Source organism: Psammomys obesus, unplaced genomic scaffold (assembly GCF_907164565.1).
Source record: "Psammomys obesus unplaced genomic scaffold, mPsaObe1.curated_primary_1811, whole genome shotgun sequence".
Lineage (NCBI taxonomy): Eukaryota > Metazoa > Chordata > Mammalia > Rodentia > Muridae > Psammomys > Psammomys obesus.
Window position 1 is genome coordinate 10296400 of NW_026596057.1, and position 20315 is coordinate 10316714.

Consider the following 20315-nt stretch of genomic DNA (forward strand, 5'->3'; position numbering starts at 1 on the left):
CCAACTACCATTTTACACAGGAGAAACCAAGGCAAGGGATATGAATAGGCTAGTTCAAAGACTCTCAGCTAGGAGTGGGAAGTAGAGGGTTTTTCTTCAAACCTCTAAACTTTGTTTTTATTGACGTCTATATTACTGTGTTTTAGAAGCCATTCTCTCATATGAAAGAAGAGATAAGTTAGTAAGACCTGGAGAGAACAGGAGCTCCACAAGGACCAAATATATCTGGGCACAGAGGCTTGTCTGAGACTAATTCTCCAACCAGGGACTATACATGGATATAACCTAGAACACCTGCTCGATGTAGCCCATGGCAGCTCAATATCCAAGTGGCTTCCCTAGTAAGGGGAACAGGGACTGTCTCTGGTATGAACTCTGTGGTAGCTCTTTGACCTCCCCACCCCCTATGGGAGGAGCAGCCTAGCTAGGCCACAGAGGAGAACATTGCAGCCAGTCCTAATGAGACCTAATAAGCTAGGGTCAGATGGAAAGGGAGGGGGACCTCCCCTATCAGTGGACATAGAGAGGGGCATGGGAGGAGATGAGGCAGGGAGGGAGGAAAAGAGGGAGGGAGGGTGGGATTGGGAGGGAATGAGGGAGCAGGCTACAGCTGGGATACAAAGTAAATAAACTGTAATTAATATAAAAAAATAAAAAATAAATAAAAAAAGAAGCCACGCTAAAACATTTACAAACGTTAACACTTACAGTCCTTATGATAGCCCTGCAAGGGAGCTACTATCTAACTGGAGCTATCTGATAAGGGGAGTGAGGCACAAAGGGGTTAAATAACTTGTCCAGTTTGTCTAGCTAATAAACTGCAAAACCACTGCCCTCAGATGCAGTCAGTCCTCTTACAGCACCTGGACTTCAAGCCACACTTGCCCAGGCCAAGAGCATTGGAGTGGAAACTCCACTGAACAAATCTCACCAAGAGGGAGCTACACTTACCTGCTTATCTTCCCCTGAATTTTTGATTACAATACTAATTGCACAGCTAGGCATTGTTTCTGTTCTCCTTTTAAGAGTCCTTCAGGGGGAAACCAGTACTTAAAATTTAATTTTCCGGAACACATACTTTCTGATTGTCCTTTGCTCTTCACCTAAATCTCAGGGCTCAGTCTTTGGGCATGTAAGTAGCAGCCACTAACTTCCAGGGACTTCGTGCTTCTGTATCTGCCCCATTTCCCTCTCTCTTGCCATCAATTATAGCAAATGTCATTAATTTGAAAGGCAAGAGAGCAGAAAGAATGGATTTTGAATTAACTAGTTCAGATAATCTGATATTTCCACTGGAGTGTGAAAGGGTATCCAGTTAGCTAGGGAACAACAATTGCTTCCAATTGTGTATCATCTCGGATAAACCGATATCTGTGTAACAAGGTTTCGCTGTAAAGGACGATCAAGTTGGCATTTGTGTTTCAGTGAGGCTTGGAGCTTGGATCCCAATGCCTGATGCAGCTGCTATGGCACTGTGTTGGACCATCTCGTGAGACGACCCGCCTTTTATTTTGTACAGAAACACAGGCTTCTGGGGCTCAGGGAGACAGATGTGGCCCCTCCCCGAGACCTCTATCACTCACATTACCAAGTTCTTGAATCCCTCAGGACTCCTGTCAGGTAGTAATCAGGAGGGCTTGCATGAAACAGACCCTGCTTGGGTCTTGTAGGATGTTTTTAATCGCAGAAATGGAGGGGTAGCCACTGAAAACCCATGCTCCTTTCCATAGCGTGAAGTGCTGCTTTGAGGAGCTGTCATGCCATAGGCTACATTTTCCTAGCCTCCGGCATCTAAGTTAAGTTCTCATGGATGGCAGATGAGCCTGAGTGAATTCATGTTACTGCTAGGCCAAGGAAGGCATGCAGCTATGTGAGGAACATCTCCAAAGAAAAAAATCTCATCCTGGGCTGATAGGAGAAAATTCTCCCACTGTGTGCTTTCTCTTGGTTTCTGTAGTTCCTGGTGCCCTCATCTGTATGTCTACTCCAGTGTTCCTTCTGACTGAAGGTTTCCCTTTTCTTTGACAAGCAGGGAAGCTCTTCACCCTTAAGTGTGAAGGGAGGCAGGGAAGGGATGTTGTATCAGAAAACAATACCTCTGAAGGAGTACATGGAGGGAGGGCTAACAGAAATGCAGGAGGAGGGGATTCAAGCCGGACTCCATGAAGGCAATATCCCACGGAGCGCCTTAAGTGAACTGCTTCTCTGGAGGGACCAATTACCAAGCAGCACATGGAGCTATTAGTATCATCATCCATCAATAATATGTGCCATGTTAAGGCGGTTGTAAGTTGCATTTGATGGTAGCAATTACGCTCTGTTTGCTCAGCCTTCTGTTGCTCATATTCAGGGAACTACACTTTATATAACAAGGTCATTGGATCATAATTAAAAAGTAAAACAGTAACAGGAAACGTTAACCAGAAGCAAAACCTGTGGAAGTTGACACACTACACAGCACTTGTCTTGACCCTGGTTTCTTTAGTGTTGATGCTATGTGGTAGTTAGCTGCTGGTGTGCTGGTGTGTGTGTGTGTGTGTGTGTGTGTGTGTGTTAGGGATTGAACCCATAGCCTTGTACATGCTAGGCAAGTATGCTACCATTAAGCTACAGTCTCAGTCCCTGAATCCAAACACATAAAAAAGTAGAAAAATATTTCTTCAGAGTAGAAACTGGCAGAAGCACCATCCTCCCCTCCAATTAAAAAGGAACAAAGGAAAGTATGCCTCATGTGTAATAATACTAATTACAGTAACAATAATTGATATTTTTGAAGATTTAATATGGGCCCAGCTTAGCACTAAAGACTTCATTTGTCAAATACGGGAAGTAAAGCTGGGCCTTCTGTGAAGGGGGGTGAGAGCTGACTGTCCTCTCAAGGCTCCTTTGTTGTCTTTGTTTCCTTTGTTTTGCCTTCTAAACTTATACCTTACACATATCTTTGGTATTTTTTGCCTCTATTCACCTTCCTTCATCTACTTCCCTTCTAGGAGCCTTTGATTTAACAAGTATGTGTGTTAGGGGAATCCACAGGTCTTCCCTGTGGCTCTTGGGAGGAGAAATGGGCAATCAAGCAAGTCACTCCCCATAACAAAGGGTTGCTCATTAGAGCCCTAGTATGCCTTCTGTATCCTGGTGTACCTTCCCAGTCCTTTCAGAGCATGGGAATAGAGCTCCTGGGAGGAGGGAAGGAAGAGCCAGCATTCCTCTATGGGTTTTATTAACAGAAAGGACACCTGTCCTGTCTCCTATTTTCTATTACATTTCCTCTGACCCGGTTCCCAGTCAGCTATGTATTAAAGAACTACCATGACCGTATTTTTAGAATAAGACTGAACTGGTTTGACAAGTACAAATTGGTGATACACAATAGAATATTTGAAAGTGAAAGTGCCCCAGAAAATACAGTATTCGTGACTGTGTCAATCATACATTTGCTGTCAATGTCCTACCAGCCCAGAAGGTTTTGACACTACACATGACCCCCTGAATGCCCTCCTTCCCCTTGGAACCCCATAGTGATGATCCTCACTACATAAAAGCCTTCTTCATCCTGCAGTTTACACAGAAATGTAATCAATCAAGTGGGAATGACAGCCCTAGTGGTGGGACTCAAGGCTGTTTCCTTACCTCCTGATGGACAAGAATGGGTAGGGTCTCTCTTTGTCTCTCAGCATTGTTTAGGTTCTGTGCTGAGATTGCAGTTTCTTGTGTTTCTATATGTGCCTTATTAAGCCCAAGAAGTTGGCTTGCCAGGAGAGAAAGCTACACAGTATAGCTCAGCCTTTTCAAAGCATATTCCTCTATTTCTCCTGTATGGATGTAGAATTTCTATGTGGATTCAGGGTCTGGGAAGACTTCTGAAGCCCAGTGACACGGACCTAACTGTGGACCCAGTTACCCCAGAACACTGTAATAGGCCCAGGTAATAGCATTTTATGTGTCAACTACAAAGGATGTTGGAAGGAAGTCGAACAGACAGGCAAAGGCCAAGGCTAAGCTGTGACTGGGCGACCGTGGGGACAGGTGTGTGTTTGGCTTCTGCGCGCCTGCCCTGACTCAGCCAAAGCTTGGTTTTAAAAGTAGAACCGGATGCTGCTTCTGAGCTCAGCTTTGGGGCTGAGAATAAATTAGGAAAAGAGGACTCCATGCGGGGAGGCAGCAGGACAAGGAACGTGGCATGCCCTAGAAAAGCCTGATTAAGATCAGGTCACAGAAGGGGAGTCGTCCTGTTTAAAGGGGCTGGACAGAAGACGCACGGGGCAGACGCATGGCTAACCCCTTGCCTGACATTCTCCTTCTGGCAGTTCTGCTTCCAGCTACACGGGGTCTTGGCAGTGAAATACCCAGCCCTGATAGATGAGGCAGAAAAGTAGGACCAAGCTAGGCAGCAAACGGGCTTGCTTCAGGGTGTGCAGCGGATTCCAGTGTGGCCCTCCATATCCCCTCCTCATGGAATATAGACCTTGTATAACCTCAGCCTCTGGAGCCCAATAGGGAACCGGTGAAATGCTAAGCTACCACCACTGGGATTCTATTGCATTGTAGGTCAAAGGGATTTGGTAAATGCCTTTAAGGCTCCTAATCAGTTGACTGTGAGTTAATCCAAAGAGGAATTATTTTAGAGCTCTGATTTAATCAAGTGAATGTTTAAAAGGAGTAAAGTATCAGAGATATGCTCCTGCTGTACTAGCAGAAAGTAAATGACTCAAATGTATATAACAATAACAGTAAAAATAACAAAATAAACAGCTGTGTAACAAATATACAGATGTGGCCACATGGCTAGAGGTGGGATCCAGAATCTTGGTCAAAAATCAGAAAAAGAAAAGAAAAGAAAAGAAAAAACCAAACAGGCATTCAGTTTTTTAGATACAAGGACCTAAATGCTGCCAACAGTCTGGATGAACTTGGAAGAAGACCCTGAGTATTAGGGGATAACTTGATTTAGCCACAACAATGAAAGCTTTGTGAGGCTCTGAGTAGAGGACCAATGATGCCACGTCCAGACTTTTGGCCTATAGAAACCACGGCATAGTAAGTAGGTTCAGTTCAGCCACGAACTTTGTGAGGATTTGCTATAGAAGTGTAGAAAACTGATGCAGCTAAGTGCTGTAGCTGGGGGCATCTCTGGCTTCTTCCTTCTCTTCTTAGCTTCCTTCCTTCCTTTTTGGCTCCTCCTTTCTCTCTCCTTTTGTCATATATCCATGGTGTAGCAGTCCATCCCCCATGTATTTATTTTTTTCAATCATATATTCAACATAGTGAGTCACTGTGATGAGGTGTAAGGCACAGTGACCAGACCACATTTCCCTGGGGGGAGGGGGTGCAAACAAGATTCAGTGTGACAGATGCTATGAGGAGCAATAACGTAGGGCAGATTACAGAGGGGGCAACAGGACACAATTTGGGGCAGTAAAGGGACTTCTCAGTGGGAGAAATGTCTCTTTTGACTCTTCAGGTACAGGCGGGGGACACTGGGCTTGAACATCAGGATCACCTCATTAATTCATTCAGGGGTAGGTGGGTCTAATATAAATAGAAGGAGATATGAAATGGGCATTAAGATTCCAAAAGGCTCTACGGTGGATCATATGTGCAGCAAAGTTTGGGAGCTGCTGATATAATAAAGCTGGGGTGCTTTGCTGAGACCCCTCTCTAGGGTAGACACATTGAACATCTGTTTTGAGACTGTCAGCTGCTGAAGGCTTTACAACTGTGCCCTCCGGGAGACTATCCTGGTCGATAGTATGTTTGGTCTTCTCTCTATTGCTGAACCAAAATATGTGACATAACCACTGAAAGAAGTTTGGCTCATGGTTTCAGGGTTTTCAGTCCACAGTCACCTGGCTCCACTGCTGCCACTCCAGCCCCTGTAAACTACCCTATCAAGGCCCCACCTCCTGGTCTCTACTGCCCCCTAATAATGTACCAAATTGTGAATTCACCAGTAGATTATTCCACAGATGAAGCTAGAGAGCTCATAATCCAATCACTTCCTAGCAGCCCAGCAGCTGGCCACAACCCACGCCTTTACCATAGGAGCTTTTGGGTGACACTTTTCTATTAAAAATCAAAATAAATAAGAACTTTCTTGATGTGAACTTCCCTTTTCAGATCTTTGCAACATACAAAGGCCCAGCCTGTTACCATACTTTGAGAGAGTTCTGGTGTATCACTCTTACCCCAGAGTGCCCTGTGGGGTCAGTTGAGGCCTTGGTTAAAACTGTATTGAGTCAGTTTCTCCCATGAGTCATCTTGACTTCCTCACCCTGTAACATGCTTGTCTCCAAGACTTCTTCCCAATAAATCTTTTAAACTCTGCTCCCTGGCTCTGAAAGTGTTCTCAGGAGAATTAGTCTAAAGCAAAAACAAGAGTTAGTGCAACAAAGGATGAAGCGAGTGGCTTGAGAAGAGAAGAGCTCAGGCACAAGTCTAGAGGAGAGCATGGCTGCTGAGCTGAAGAGGAGCCAAGTCAGTCAGTGAACTCCACAGTTGGAGGGTGGAAAGGGGCAAAAGTCATGGAGGGAATCATCACACACCCTCTTGTTAAAGCTTTCAAGGCTGCAGTGTGGATTGGATCTATGGAACCAGCCAATGCCATCCTGTAAATTTTTTCCCCAGGAATTCTACAGCCCTAAATATTAGAGCAGGATGCGAGTGTCAGGAGGAAAGCCTTGAGACATAGCCAGCACATGTTCAGAGCAGCTGCCACCTGTGAGATCTAGAGAAAGCAAAATGCTTTCTGTTGCAGCTTTGCAAGAGTAGACCTGGGTGCAGATGACGAACAGAGCTGCTGGGCCAGAGCTGGAGGAAGGGAAGGCATTTGTAGATAGAAAGCCTAGCTGACAGGCCCCCAAAAGACTGTATTCAACAGCAATAATCCCTAAGAATGGATCTCACCCAAGGACAGGGCTTGCATCTCAGTACTTGGAGTGTTAGGAACACAGCAAGCCCGTGTTCTTCTTCTGTAATAGATTATAATAGCACTATTCATACCGAAAAAAATCAGCATAATTTTAGAGTACTATATTATCATATATTACCTATAAATTAGGTAATATGCATGAGAGTACTTGGGAAATGAAAAAGCTCTATGTGGAGATGTGAGGTATTATGTCTTCTCCGGTAGTTACATAAATGAGAGGGTAGGAGCGACAAGGCTCTGGAAACTGTAAATCCCTGAACAAATAAGAAGCTGCATAATTAGGTATTTTACAAGGTACCTTGAGCCTGAGGTGGGCAGGCCCTGGCTTCCATTCGGCAAGGGCAGTTTCACTGGCAGAATGAGCACTGTGCGCAGAGCAAGTGGGCTGACATCTCACGGCACTCCATTCACAGAGCCCTAGAATAACAGTATTCTGGCTGAGCAATTTGCAGAGAGCAAATTAAGGAGACTAAAACTCCTGTAATAGATCCGGGGAGTAGGGGGGCATGAGGAGGAAGAAGCAAGCGGGCAGAGACTTTTCGGCAGCGCTTAACTTCTGCAGCAATCTCTTGCACTGTGCCAAAAGACTCCAGGGAAGTGGATCCAGGCAGAACGGTGCCCTGGAGGAATGCCTTTCTGGACAGAATATCAAATGTATATGTTCACAAAGAGCTCTAGTCTCTACAAGGTAGCATTAAGAGTGGCCACTGGGATAGGTGAGTAGTGGGATGTACCAAGAAAGACTGATGTCTAGTGACACTTTAAATGCTCTACTGCTCTGCCCATGGTAAGGCTGGCCCTACAGGCACCTGGGATTTGAAGGAATTTTCCTTTTGTAGGTGGAAAAAAAAATCTCTCTTGAGCTGAACTATTGAGGTAGTGTCTTTTTCTCTTGTGAACCCCTATCTCTCTTCCTTTCTTTTGACAAATTATGCATTCTAGGCCGGCCTTTGACACAGTGTGTAGCTGAGTATGGCCTTGAACTTCTAATCCTCTTCTTCCAGAGTGCTGGGATTACAAATTCGTGCCACCATATCTGGTTTACAGGATTCTGGGAATCAAGGCTAGGGCATCATACATGCTAGATAAGTACTCTACCAACTGAGATGCCTATCTAGCCCTAAGTGGAATCACTAATGCTTCATCTTCTAATGACTCCAGATCTCACTTTTCATCCATCCAGTGTTGAACGGGGGTGGTTATCCCCAGATCCTATGCTAGGTATCTAGGGCAGATTATCTCTAGTCTCAACAACACCACAGGGTGGGCAAGGTTAGGGTCTAATGTACAGACATAAACCAAGTCTTTGGGAGGATGGTGGTTCCACTTGAATAGGGGAGGCAGACTGGCAATGAAAACAGCATACTGGAACTCACTACTGTCTTTTGTTCCATAGATGGTCATATGCTTGGTTCTCTGTCCTAGGTACTGACTGAGGTGCCTCATTGTCACCTAGGGTGCTTGTTTCTGCCTACTATGGCCATGGCTGCTGGTCTCTATGTCTACCCAGTGTATAACACACGCCCTCACCTGCCAGCAGACACATTTTGCCCTGTAGACCAGTTGCCTACCTGGGGCAGGAGTCAGGTTGCACATCATGGGGTCTGTGCCTCCATAATGAAAGGCTTAGACAGGGATGGGCTAACTTGGGCCCCTCCAGGACTTCATACGTGGGAGCCCTAACTGTCAACATTTCAGAAAACAACTGTTTGGATGCAGAGTCCTTGCTAAAGAGGAGGTTAAATTAAATGAGTCCTCGAGGGTGGGCTATAACCCAGTAGGACATAGGTCTTTATGAGAGGAATGAGGATAGAGGCACATCCTAGGGAAGAAAATTAGAAGAGACAGGGGGAAGGAGATAGCTGTCTGCAAAGCCAAGGAGAAAGGATGGAAGATATCCTTTCCTCACGGCCCGTTGGAAGGAATCCACCCTGAGGTCACTGCTCTCAGACTTGCATGCACTGGTAATGTTTGAGCCCAGCCCATGGCTCTTTTTCAGGATAGTCCTGGAGCGGAATGCAAGGATTATTGCCAGGCTCCCCAGTCCTCTTGTCCTTCTTATTTCCCTTAAGTTTGTTCCTAGCTCCCCAGGAAGGGTGCATAGCTGGTTAACCATGAAAGGCAGCTGAGCAATGCCCCACATAAAGGCAGTGAAAGTAGGTGGTGACACGGCCCACAGAGGCTGTGTTTTGCTCTCTGCTCTTCTAGGAGATGGTGGCTATTTGCATCAGCCAGCACACCAGGACTGTCCTTATCCTTCCAGGGTGGGAGGACAGGCATTTCAGCAGCCCCTGGGCTGACTGGAGAAGCTTAGCTCCCATGGAGACAGTCCTCACAGCTGCTCTATCACCTCATCCGTGAACAATGTGCTGTGGAGAAGTGCCTGTCTGGGCTCTGGGCTCTGCCATTAACTAACTGTGTGAATTCAGGCCAGATCCTTGACCTCTTCGGCCTACTTTCCCCCTATGTGAATAGCACCACTGTGAAGATGTGAGTGATAGATGGAATGATAGACCTCACAGCTGTCCGCTGGGTGAGCTGAGATGAGAATAGGAGTTTAGAAGGAGGTAGCAATGCAGGGATGCGGAGTCAGAGAAATCCCTGATGATGTTCTGAGTAAGTTTCAGAGTCTTTACAAAGTGCCCAAAGTGTCCCTGGGAAAAAAAGTTTGGAGGCAGATAATGCTGTCTTCCATGTTTTCCTTTCAAAGTGCTTGTGGTCCTCTGGAGCACCTGTGTGGTTCTATGCATAAGACAACATTATAAATACTTGATTGGCTCATTGGCTCCTACTTGTCAATCAAATGCCCTGTCCCATTCAGATCCTGAAGTTCTAACCCCCAGTATCTCAGAATATGACTAATTATGACTAATTATTTTTTTTAAATAAGGCCTATGAAGAAACACTGAGTCAAATGAGATTATCAGGCCACCAGGGATCTAATCCTGATACTGGCATCCTTAGAAGAAACCAGGGCACATAGAGAAAAGACACAGACACACAGCAAAGGCCATGTGAAGAGGCAGCAAGGGGTTAGCTATGTACAGGCCAAAAGAAGAAATCCAGAGGAAAACTCGCCAACACCTCAACCTAGGATTTTTAGCAGCCAGAATGGCGTGAACATTATCTGCTTCTGTGTTTTAAGCCATGTGATATGTAGTGATTTGCTGTGGCAGCCCAAGAAACGGAATACAATCCTTGAAACTAACAGTGAGATAGAAAATATTATCAGCCCCACTTTTATTCATTCATTTCCTTGACATATTTTCTAGCTCCCACTCTAGCTCGGGGCTGGGTTGCTGTGCTGAAGGCAAGCTGGGCTTGGCCTGTAGAGCATTGAAGGCAGGTGGGCTTGACAGGTCACGACAGGCAAGCAGCTCCTCTCAGGACAGAGGCAGGGCAGTGGGGACTATGCGGTCCACAGGGCTCCAGAGATGCCAATGGCAGAGAGGCAGAGTCTGAGCTAGATCAGTAAATACTTTGTTGGGTGCACAGTCCTTGCCTGCGCTACTTAGGTAAAGAGAGATAGGAGCCTGAAGCTGGGTGTGGGTGTGGGAAGGGCCAGTCAAGGGAGATACAGATGCAATAGTGCAAACTGGTTCAGGCTACCTGAAAACCCTGCTTTGCAATGTCTGCCTCCCAGCCAAGTGGAATAAGGAGCTTCCCTCTTTCTGCCTCCCCAGTTGTGAAATTCTCCTAGCCACCATCAGTTATCTTCCTAATTTGGAACCACAATGACATATCTGAAAGCAACTTTATATGTCAATGTTAGCTGCTCCAGCATGGTTTCCTTTGCCACACGGTGTTCCGTCTACCAACCCCTCACTCAAGCTCCTGTAGGGGACTTCTCACCCATACTCCAGCAAGAAAGTAAGGGAATCCCAGGCTCCCTGGGCTGAAGAAGCTGAGGGCAGACTTCCCTGCTCCTCTGTTAACTTCCTGCCTGATCCCTTCAGACTTCCTAGCACCATCTTTTGCAGCGAAGTTTCCTGGGGAGACACGAACAGGTGTCAATTACCTCCAGATGGGGGACCTGTATAGACAAAGGGTCTATCATGCTGAACCAATGACTTTATTTAGGTTCCATAGAGAGATATGGAAAAGGGATTACTTACAGCAAAGCCCGTGTCTCTGAGACAGCTGCACACTGAAAAGCCCACCTCGGCACGGGTAAAGACTCATGAAAGCTGTATGTATCCCCGGAGCTCTCTCTACAACCTGGAAGCAGCTCCCCCCAGTATCCTCTTTTCGGCAATTGTTTACTGCTTTTATAGCTCCAGGAGAGACTGTGGATTCTGTAACTTCCTGAGCTTCCTGCATCTTATGAGTTTTGTTAGCTTCCAGAGCCTTCAGAAGCAGCTGTTTAAACTCAGAGGAAAGAGCTACACAATGCCATCCCTCCAACTGACACAGCCTCTGATCCCCGCAGCTCTGCAATGTTCCTTAGCCTCAAATGCTTTCTGCACCCACCAAGCATAATGAACTCCTACTCACTCTTCAACATCCACTTCATTCTCTTTGTTTTCCTACAGCACCTGGGGAATACTTAGATCAAATACTTACCAGAGTGAATCACCTCCAGTGTATTTCTACATCTCTATTCACAACCAGCCTGAGTGAGGACAGACTATTTAATTTACTTTCTATCCCAGTACCTAGCACACCAGTGATGAGAATAAATCCCTGTGTCATGATTTATTTTACTATTTCTATCATTTTTAAACAATTCTTGTGATTCTAGTATATATACAATCTATAATAGTATTGTCCTGTTTCAAAAAGAGTGTATCTAGAAACATGAAGACTTAAAGCTCTATTTTTTCCCCTCTCTGTTGGCTTCTTAAAGGCCAAGTATTGCTTTCCTAATCACTCATCCTGGAGAGATAGGGCTGTGTGTTCTACTGTCTTTCAGGCAATCTGACTTTCTCATCATCATTCCTGAAATAACCCCCTTTCTGATTAGCTCTTCTTATAGCATTTTCCTTGTTTGTAAGGTCCTCTACACCTAACCAAGACCTTCTTATTCCATGTGGATCATGGAAACCTTGCCACTCAAAGCATGGTCCTGAACAGCAGTGTCATTAACACCTGGAAGCCTATGGTAAGTGCAGAGATTCTGGACTTTATCAGCCTGATTGGACCATAGCCCAGACTCTGATAGGCTCTCCAGGTGGTGCACCTGGATTTGAAATGCTCTGCTGGAGAGCAAAGTTCTGCAAAATTTTTCTTTTGAGTGTTCACACAACAAATACTTTAAAGGCATGCTTTATACAATCTTTACCACAGCTATTAACTCTACTGTTGTAGCACAAAACAACTGTAGACAACAGGTAATCAAATTTGTGTGACTGTGAGTCAAGGCAGTATTATTGATCAAAACAAGGTTAGCTGGATACTCTGGCAGTCATCTCCTGAACCTGCCTTAAGTAGTTTAGTGGATGTGATGGGCAACTTTGGGAGAGTCCCTAAATGGTCTCTCCTCCCTGCAGTTATACTCTTGCATAATTCCTCTCCCTAGAGTGTGGAGTGGGTGAACTATCTCCCTTCTAAGGAGTAGACTATGGCAGAGAACTAGGATATCAGTTCCAGGATTGGACTGTAAAAATACTGAGGCTTTTGTCTTGGCTATTATCTGTCTGTCTGTCTGTCTACCTCTCTCTCTACCTATCTATCATCTATCATCTACCTCATTCTTGCTCTCTCCTGCTCTCTCACTGCCAACTGTGGTAGAAGCCTACTAGTCAATTGCAAAGCAGGATTATGTGGCAGGAACTGAGGCTTTTCATATGCCCTGGAAGTGAGTGTGGAGATGGATCCTCTCCCTGTTGGATCCTGAGATGAGTACAGCCCCATAAAACATCCTCCAAGTGACCATGGGGTATTTCCAAAGTTCTAGCTCTTAGAAACTGTGACACAATAAGTATTGTTTTAAACCACTCACTTAAGGATACTTGATATACATGGTAATGGAAACTTAACATATAATATAATTAACAGCATTGTAAGCAGTTCCATGATTGCTCTTCTTTCATACTTCTATAGCACTATATAAGTGAGTGAGTAAATAAGTGGAAAGCATTTATGTCGTTATGTTTCTTTCTTTCCCTGAGAAGTAGATTACAGATTCTTTGGAGGTAGATACTTTTAGGAAATACTAAAAGTAAGCTGGTGGGGCTTGGGAGACAGCTTAGGGAATAAGTGATCGATGCACAGGCATGAGGAGCCGAGTTCAGATCCCATAAAAAGTTGGTGTAGTGCTGTGTATCTGCAATACCAGCACTGGGAGTGGAGGTAGAGACAGGGGGGTCCTGGGGACACATTGACCAGCTAGTCTCTTACAGAAATACGGAGAAGGAATTAAAGAAGAAATCTTGACATCAGCGTCTAACCTCCACATATGCCAACATGATTGAGCACACTTGTCCTCTGAGATATAAGGGTGCAGGCATGCGCGCGCGCACACACACATACACACACTAAAACAAAACAAAAAAAACAGGTGCTGTTCACAGAATTTACTGAATTTACATACAAAGTTTTCTTATTTCTCTTGCAAATCAGGAGCCTCTACTTTGTATGTTGGGGAGGTTGTTTTGGTTCTCTGGAGTGTTTCTCTGGAGCTGCCTGAGGAGGTATGATCTCCTTCTATCAGTTGTATCATTAGTTAATAATTGTTAAAAAAAAAAAACCCAAACCAAAACCAAAACAAAATGTTTCTTATCCAAACACATGAACACTTTTTTCAATTATCTGGTAAGATGACTAAAGCTGAGCTATCAGCTGTGCAGCTGATCTCTTCCTCTTTGTAAATCCCTACATGGGAGAAAATAGTCTCAGGTTGACAAAGTGTGTTCCCAGGTTATCTTTGAGAAAAGTGTAATCCACTGTATTTTTTTGGCTTTGAGGTGTTTTTCCTCTTTTATTTTTTCCCCTGACTTCTGCTTTGGTAGGCTTTTATCTCCTCTCGTTATTTCACAGTTGCCTGGGCATCTGAAGAACTTCTTTCCTCTGCCCCTCCACAATCGTTTTCAAGAGTCTGTTCATAGCACTTCCAAAATGCCTCACATTTCATGGCTGACCCCAGGGTGACAAAAATCTAGGAATAGACAGCAGGCTTCTGGAAAGAAATAATTTCTAGTTAACTGTGTGACTTGACTAAACAGTAAACCAGAAATACTAACAATTTACTCTTCCTGCTGCTGGTTTGAAAGATAAGCACTTGAACTCTACATGACTGATAAAGAATGGACGCTTTGCACAGTGTAGGGTACTGGGTCAAGGACCACTATGAAGAGTGTTCTAAAATTTTCTGTGATTAAAACTAAAGTTTCCAAACAATAGAGCAACATAGACAGGTGGTTATGGTCTCTCTCTCTCTCCCCCTCTGCTCTGTCTCTGTAATTCCTTTGAAATGTCATGTGCGTGTGTACGTGTGTGTGCGAATATGGGTGTGTGTTTCTCCCTCCTGAGTCCAGGCTATTTTGTCTACTAATTATAGCCTCAATTTTTTAAGTGAACTTGATCTTAGGGTGTTAACACCTGTACCCAAAAGTAAAAACTGAAAGAGACAATACAAGTTACTTTCAAGATCTGTGAAAGTTGATGGAAGTACAGGTCAGTGGTAGAGCACTTGCCTAGCACATGTAAGACCCTGGGTTTGATTTTCTGGTGCCTGAAAAAGAAAACAATAAGCAAACATGTGAAAGGATATATATACATATATATATATATGTATATATATATATACATATATATATGTTATTTTCTTCTGACCCCATAACCAGATTACAACTTGTGTCACGAAGTGACCATGACCTTGTACATGTTGACTGTCAGCATCTTCACTATTGATTTGAGTCCTCATTCAGGATAGGTTTTATTGTTCCAGGTTAGGAGGCACATAAAACAGAGAAGAATGATAATCAAATCAGCTGCTGCAATTATATTTCCAACACTGTTAGTAAGCTCTTATTTGGATCTACACATCACTCATTGAAGGTTCTATACAAAGAAAATGGGTTGGTATCTATATGTTAATCAGCTATCCATTACTATTTAAAAAAATAAACCCAAGATAATAACATATAAGGAAAAGTCTGATTTGTGTCATAGTCTTGGAGAATCCAACCCATGACTGATTGGGCCACACTGACAGTGTGTCTGTGGCAAGGTAGGGCATCATAGCAGAGCCATACGGTAGTGTAAAACTGCTCACCTCATGGCCAGGGTATGAAAAAAAGAAAAAGGAAGGAGGAAATTCCACCAATCCCCCTACAGGACATGCCCCAAATGACATGAGGACCTCTTCATCAGCCCCAGCATTTAATGGTTTTCCCATCTCGTATAGTGGCAACACAGGCTAAATACCAAGACTTCAACATATGGACGTTTAGTTGGACATTCCAGTCCAACTAAAACAATTTGGAATTTCAAATCAAAGCAATATTATTTACTAATTGCAAATTCATTCTATAAATCTAGTTACTTGTACACATTTCCTTTAGAGGTCAAGTAATTAATGAAAATATGTTTCGGTTTCCCTTTGAAGGAAAAATAAAATGGTTCTTATTATCTAAGATTTTGATTTCTGATTCAGTTTCTAATGGCTAACTGAAGTCTGAAAATATTAAGTGGAAAGTTTCAGAAACCAATAATTAATGTGTTAAATTATGTATCATTTTGAGCAGCATGAGGAAATCTCATTCTGTTCAGATCCATCTAATCCAGGACATGAATCATCCCTTTGTCCAGAGTATCCAAGCTGCAGGAGCTACACTCTTGTTAGTCCCTTACTAACTGTCTATAATCAGTTCAGCTGTTGTTATAGCATAGTGTTTGTGTTGAAGCAACCCTTCCTGCCTTAATAACAGCCCTAGTATTCAGGATTAGTGATACAAAGTAGGAGGTATCAAGGTATAAAACATGGGTAGACTAACTCCAATCCTTTATGGTAATGCTGCAGGAATACAGCAAAAAGCATAATGTATGTCTAGGGCTTGCTACCAGCTGAAGTTTGACATATCCATAGGTGTTCTCAGAACCCCTGCCCTTACATGTAGCCCTTCTCCCTCACACCCACAAGCCCACACATACACCATCAGTAAGGGAGCACTGACCTAATAATCTTAGAAGTGGCAGATTATTTTCTGGGAAGTTGATAAAGGATTTTTTTATAGTATAAATGTAAAACTGTTCAGTTTACAATGTATATAATGGACACTGTGACTTACTGCAAACTACTAAAAAAATCAGGATTTTTTTATATGGAAAAAATGGCATCGACATGGAGGTGAACATCTTACCCTTGCCTTGCAAAAATGGATGGAGCAGTTTTGTTAAATAATCCTCCCCTTCTCCCAAACACACACACACACACACACACACACACACACACACACACACACACGCACGCGCACATACACAAATGTTTCAAACTCCTACTGCCAATAGACTCTGTGTGTAGGGTGGTGGGGCCCTCAGTATCAGGTCTCCCTGAATCCCTCAGCCTCTGTTTCTTCAGAGAAACTCCCAGGGCCCAATGTAGTAAACACATAATAAAACAAATCTCCACACTGTCAGAATAGGAGAACATGCGCAGCAAATTAATTTAAATAAAGCATGTCAAATATTTGCTTCAGTTGAAATTTATCAAATGCCATTTCATTACACTGTGTTTTCATTTATGCCAGGCGACTGTCATGCCAGAACTATTTTTTATTATTGTAGAAGTCAGAAAACACATTTTAGAATAAGATATTATCATGATAAAGGTATTTGAGCCTTGTGATATGGCTTTTACAGAGGAATGAAGGATCATAAGGCCTTATTTATTACAATTAAAATAAACACTCAAGAAGGAGCCATGGCCTCCTTTCCATGTGGTTATTTAGGGCAGGCACCAGTCAGCACCTTTGTAAAGTGACACTCCTTGTCTCTAAACTCAGGCACGTCTTGTAGTGAGAGGCACAGGTATGACCAAACAGAACAAGAGGAAGGTGGTCCAAAGGAGGTGTGAATACACACTCTTAACTCATGGTCTAGATTTCCCATCAACTCTCTGGAGTTCTCTTTCTTCCTAGGACCCACAGTGAAGCCATGGTGGACTTTCCTTCCCAGAAGGCACTGCAATTCTGAATTCAGGGACTTGGCATCATTTCTTGGTAATTGCTGCCTTCTCATTGAGCATTTATTGACATCACTCTGTGGTGAGGAGGGGCAATGACTTTCATTCTTTCCTAAGTAAACAAATACATGGGAAGCCACTCAGAACCAGGTACAGTAGCAGGTGCTGCATCAGCTATAGGATGAGGGAGATACAATCTTGAACCTAGAAGGGCTTGTGGTATGGGTGGTGGGCATTCATTAAAAATACAACCATCCAGCACATGTAGATTTGGCACCTACTTCTAGAAAGGACCTTCTTGTAAAAAGAATGCTTCACTTAAGGCAGAAGCATGCGGCAGGTCCCTGAGCTCTCTTAGAGGGAGTGGACCCACTTAGAGGTAGAAGCACTCTCCTGATAGAAGTGAACATCTCTGGAGATTCTGAATAAATTGCAAGGGGTGGATCTCAAGGATTCCACTAAAACTGGTATTCCACTGAAGGCTTAAAAATAGGCCTGCTAAGATGGTTCAGCAGGCAAAGGCATCCATTGCCAAGCCTGATGATCCTAGATAGCATCCCATGTCTCACATGGCAGAAAGAAAGAACCAGTTCCTGTAAGTTGGTCTCTGACCTCCATACATGTGCTACGGCAGTGACACCCAAATAAATACAAAATATGTCAGTTTGTTTTAATATTTTGAAATCTTTATCAGACTCTGAAAGTCAAAATTTTCTAATTTGGACCTGGAGAGCCACCAAACATATGGTGATTTCTCTGAGAATTATCTACTCTCAAATGGAGGGATAGAGGCCCAGAAAGACACATAATGCATGTTCTCACTCCCATGAAGCTCAAAGCATTGGTCTCATAGAAGAAGAGACTACACCCAGATGTCAGTAGAGGCTGAGAAGGGGCACGAGTGAAAGGTAGAACAAATAAAAGGGGCCGAGCTACAGTCATGTAGGTGGAATAGATAAAACCCAGTATTAAACAAATTGTTAAGGTGACCACAGCAATTCGCTGCATATATTATTTTCTACAAAAGCACAAGAGAAGACTTCAAAGGCTCTGGCATTAAAAAAGACAAAACAAACAAATGCTCAAGGAGAGAGATGCCAGCGATCACGATTTGCTCATTGCACTTTGTTTGTGGGCATTAAATGATCACACTATGCTCCACAAATATGTGTAATTATTATGTGCCAATTAAAAACAAAATGGAAAGATGGGTCCTATGACTCCAGTGGACCTGGTGGGTGCAGCTGATAAGACAGGCTCATCAGGTTCTCTGTCCTGTCTGTCTTTCAAATTTAGAACTATGACTAGAAGAACACTGGTCAAAGACCTTTCAGTTGCACTTAGATTCTCTGTCTTCTGCTACACACACACACACACACACACACACACACACACACACACACGGGAACACAGGAAGATGGCAGCAATCAAGAGAAGCTGAAATGAGGGGTGGGAGGGCACACTGCTAGTCATTTAGAAGCATTCTAAATTCTGGGACAGGTACCTTCCCTACATACACATTTTTTTTCCCCTTTAAAATACCCCCCGGAATTGGTCTGAAATTCTCTTTCTTTGTTGAGTGTTTATGTGGTTTAGGGGTCAGGGGTGGCTGAGGAGAGCCAGTCAATGACTGGCCCAACATGAGTTGCATGCCATGAGGGAGAGCCCACCACTGACACTACCAATAACATTCTGCTGTTCTTGCAGACAGGAGGCTAGCATAACAGTCATGAGAGAAGCTTCACACAGCAGCTGATGAAAACAGATGCAAAGACACAGAGCCAGACATTAGGCAGAACTCAGAGACCTTCTTATGGAAGAGGAGGAGGAAGAATGGAAGAAGCCAGAGAGATCAAGGACACCACCAGAAAACCTACACAAACAACCAACCTATACCCATAGGGGCCCACAGAGACTGACCCACCAACCCGAGATGGGCCCCACACATATGTAACAGATGTACAGCTTGGTCCTCATGTGGGACCTCTAACAGCAGGAGCAGGGGCTGCCTCCATCTCTGCTGCCTGCCTCTGGATCCCTTTCCCCTAACCGGCCGGCCTTGCCTAGCCTCAGTAGAAGACAGGCCCAGTCCTACCTGACATGCCAAGGCGAGTTGATACCCATGGGAAGTTCCCCTTCTCTGAGAAGAAAGGGAGGGGGCACAGGGGAAAAGGAGGGGAGGTGAGAGTAAGAGACTGGGAGGAGAAGAGGGAAGGGAACTTCCTACTGGGATATTAATTAATTAATTAATTAATTAATTAATTAATTACGAAAAAATAAAGTACCCCTGGATTCTGCAGTGCACTTATCTATTCCAAGTAAAAAAAATTCAAGCTGGTATCTATAACTTGCGATCAAAGGAGTCTAGTCTCGTGAACACTTAAAGGCAAAGCCCCACCTAAACGACCAGAGACACAGGGACAGTACCCTTTCCTTATGCACATGCTGTACATTTCAGGTTAGTTTTGTTGCCACTTTACACTTACTGAAATGCACAGAGTGGGGTCCAGTTATGCATACTCCACAACAAATTCCTAGGCTGTTCTCATGAGTTTCCAGGTTCTAGACCTGCTGGAACACACAATATCCTTGCCACTAACTCTGTCAGCTGCTGCCATATGTCCATGTTTTCTTCCCACTTTCCTGTGATATAGCTGTTATTCACCAGGAGAATCCTGGTTTCTCCCTCCTGCCATTTTCATCCATGTAGATTCAGCTCTGACAACTGTGACTCCCTTGTCACCTGCCTGTCCCTGGGCTCTCTATCTGATTTTGAGTTTAGAAAGAGAAATGAGTGTATATCGTGCAACTTCCTTCTTTTGGAAGCTCCTCTGTCTACAGAGGGCAGGCATGTGTTCTCAGGTACATTAGAAATCCTTTCACATGGGTTCTTTCCATGCCTGTGGGAGACATGGTAGGGAGTCCTTCCTCAACCTAGAATAGCCATCACTGTTTGAGAAGTCTTCTTCATTAGGCTCTTCAGTGTTAGAGTTACATACAAAGTCACTTTACCAAGTAGTTTATCAGGATGGAATCATGTTCCCAAAATGGACCGTGCCCTGTCATGTATCTGTTCAGAACTCTGGTGAGGAAGAAAGATGCTATCTATGCAATTCCTTCTCTCAGATACTTCCACAATTGCACACGTGCTTTTAGGTAGGATGACTGCTTGATAATAGAGGCCAAGGCCTTTCCCCTGCCTTCCTAAATTTAAAGAACACACACACACACACACACACACACACACACACACACACACACACA

General features: G+C 43.9%; 1 protein-coding gene and 1 long non-coding RNA gene across 2 annotated transcripts in view; one reads left to right on the forward strand and one right to left on the reverse strand.

Annotated features, from left to right (window-relative positions):
* LOC129689437 (uncharacterized) overlaps window positions 1–17069 on the forward strand; it is a 53145-nt gene extending 36076 nt beyond the window's left edge. The window contains exon 3 of the long non-coding RNA XR_008722102.1: window positions 17008–17069. This is a non-coding gene — a long non-coding RNA (uncharacterized LOC129689437). The remainder of the gene's footprint in view (window positions 1–17007) is intronic.
* Tnr (tenascin R) overlaps window positions 1–20315 on the reverse strand; it is a 343283-nt gene that overhangs the window by 160278 nt on the left and 162690 nt on the right. The window lies entirely within an intron of this gene.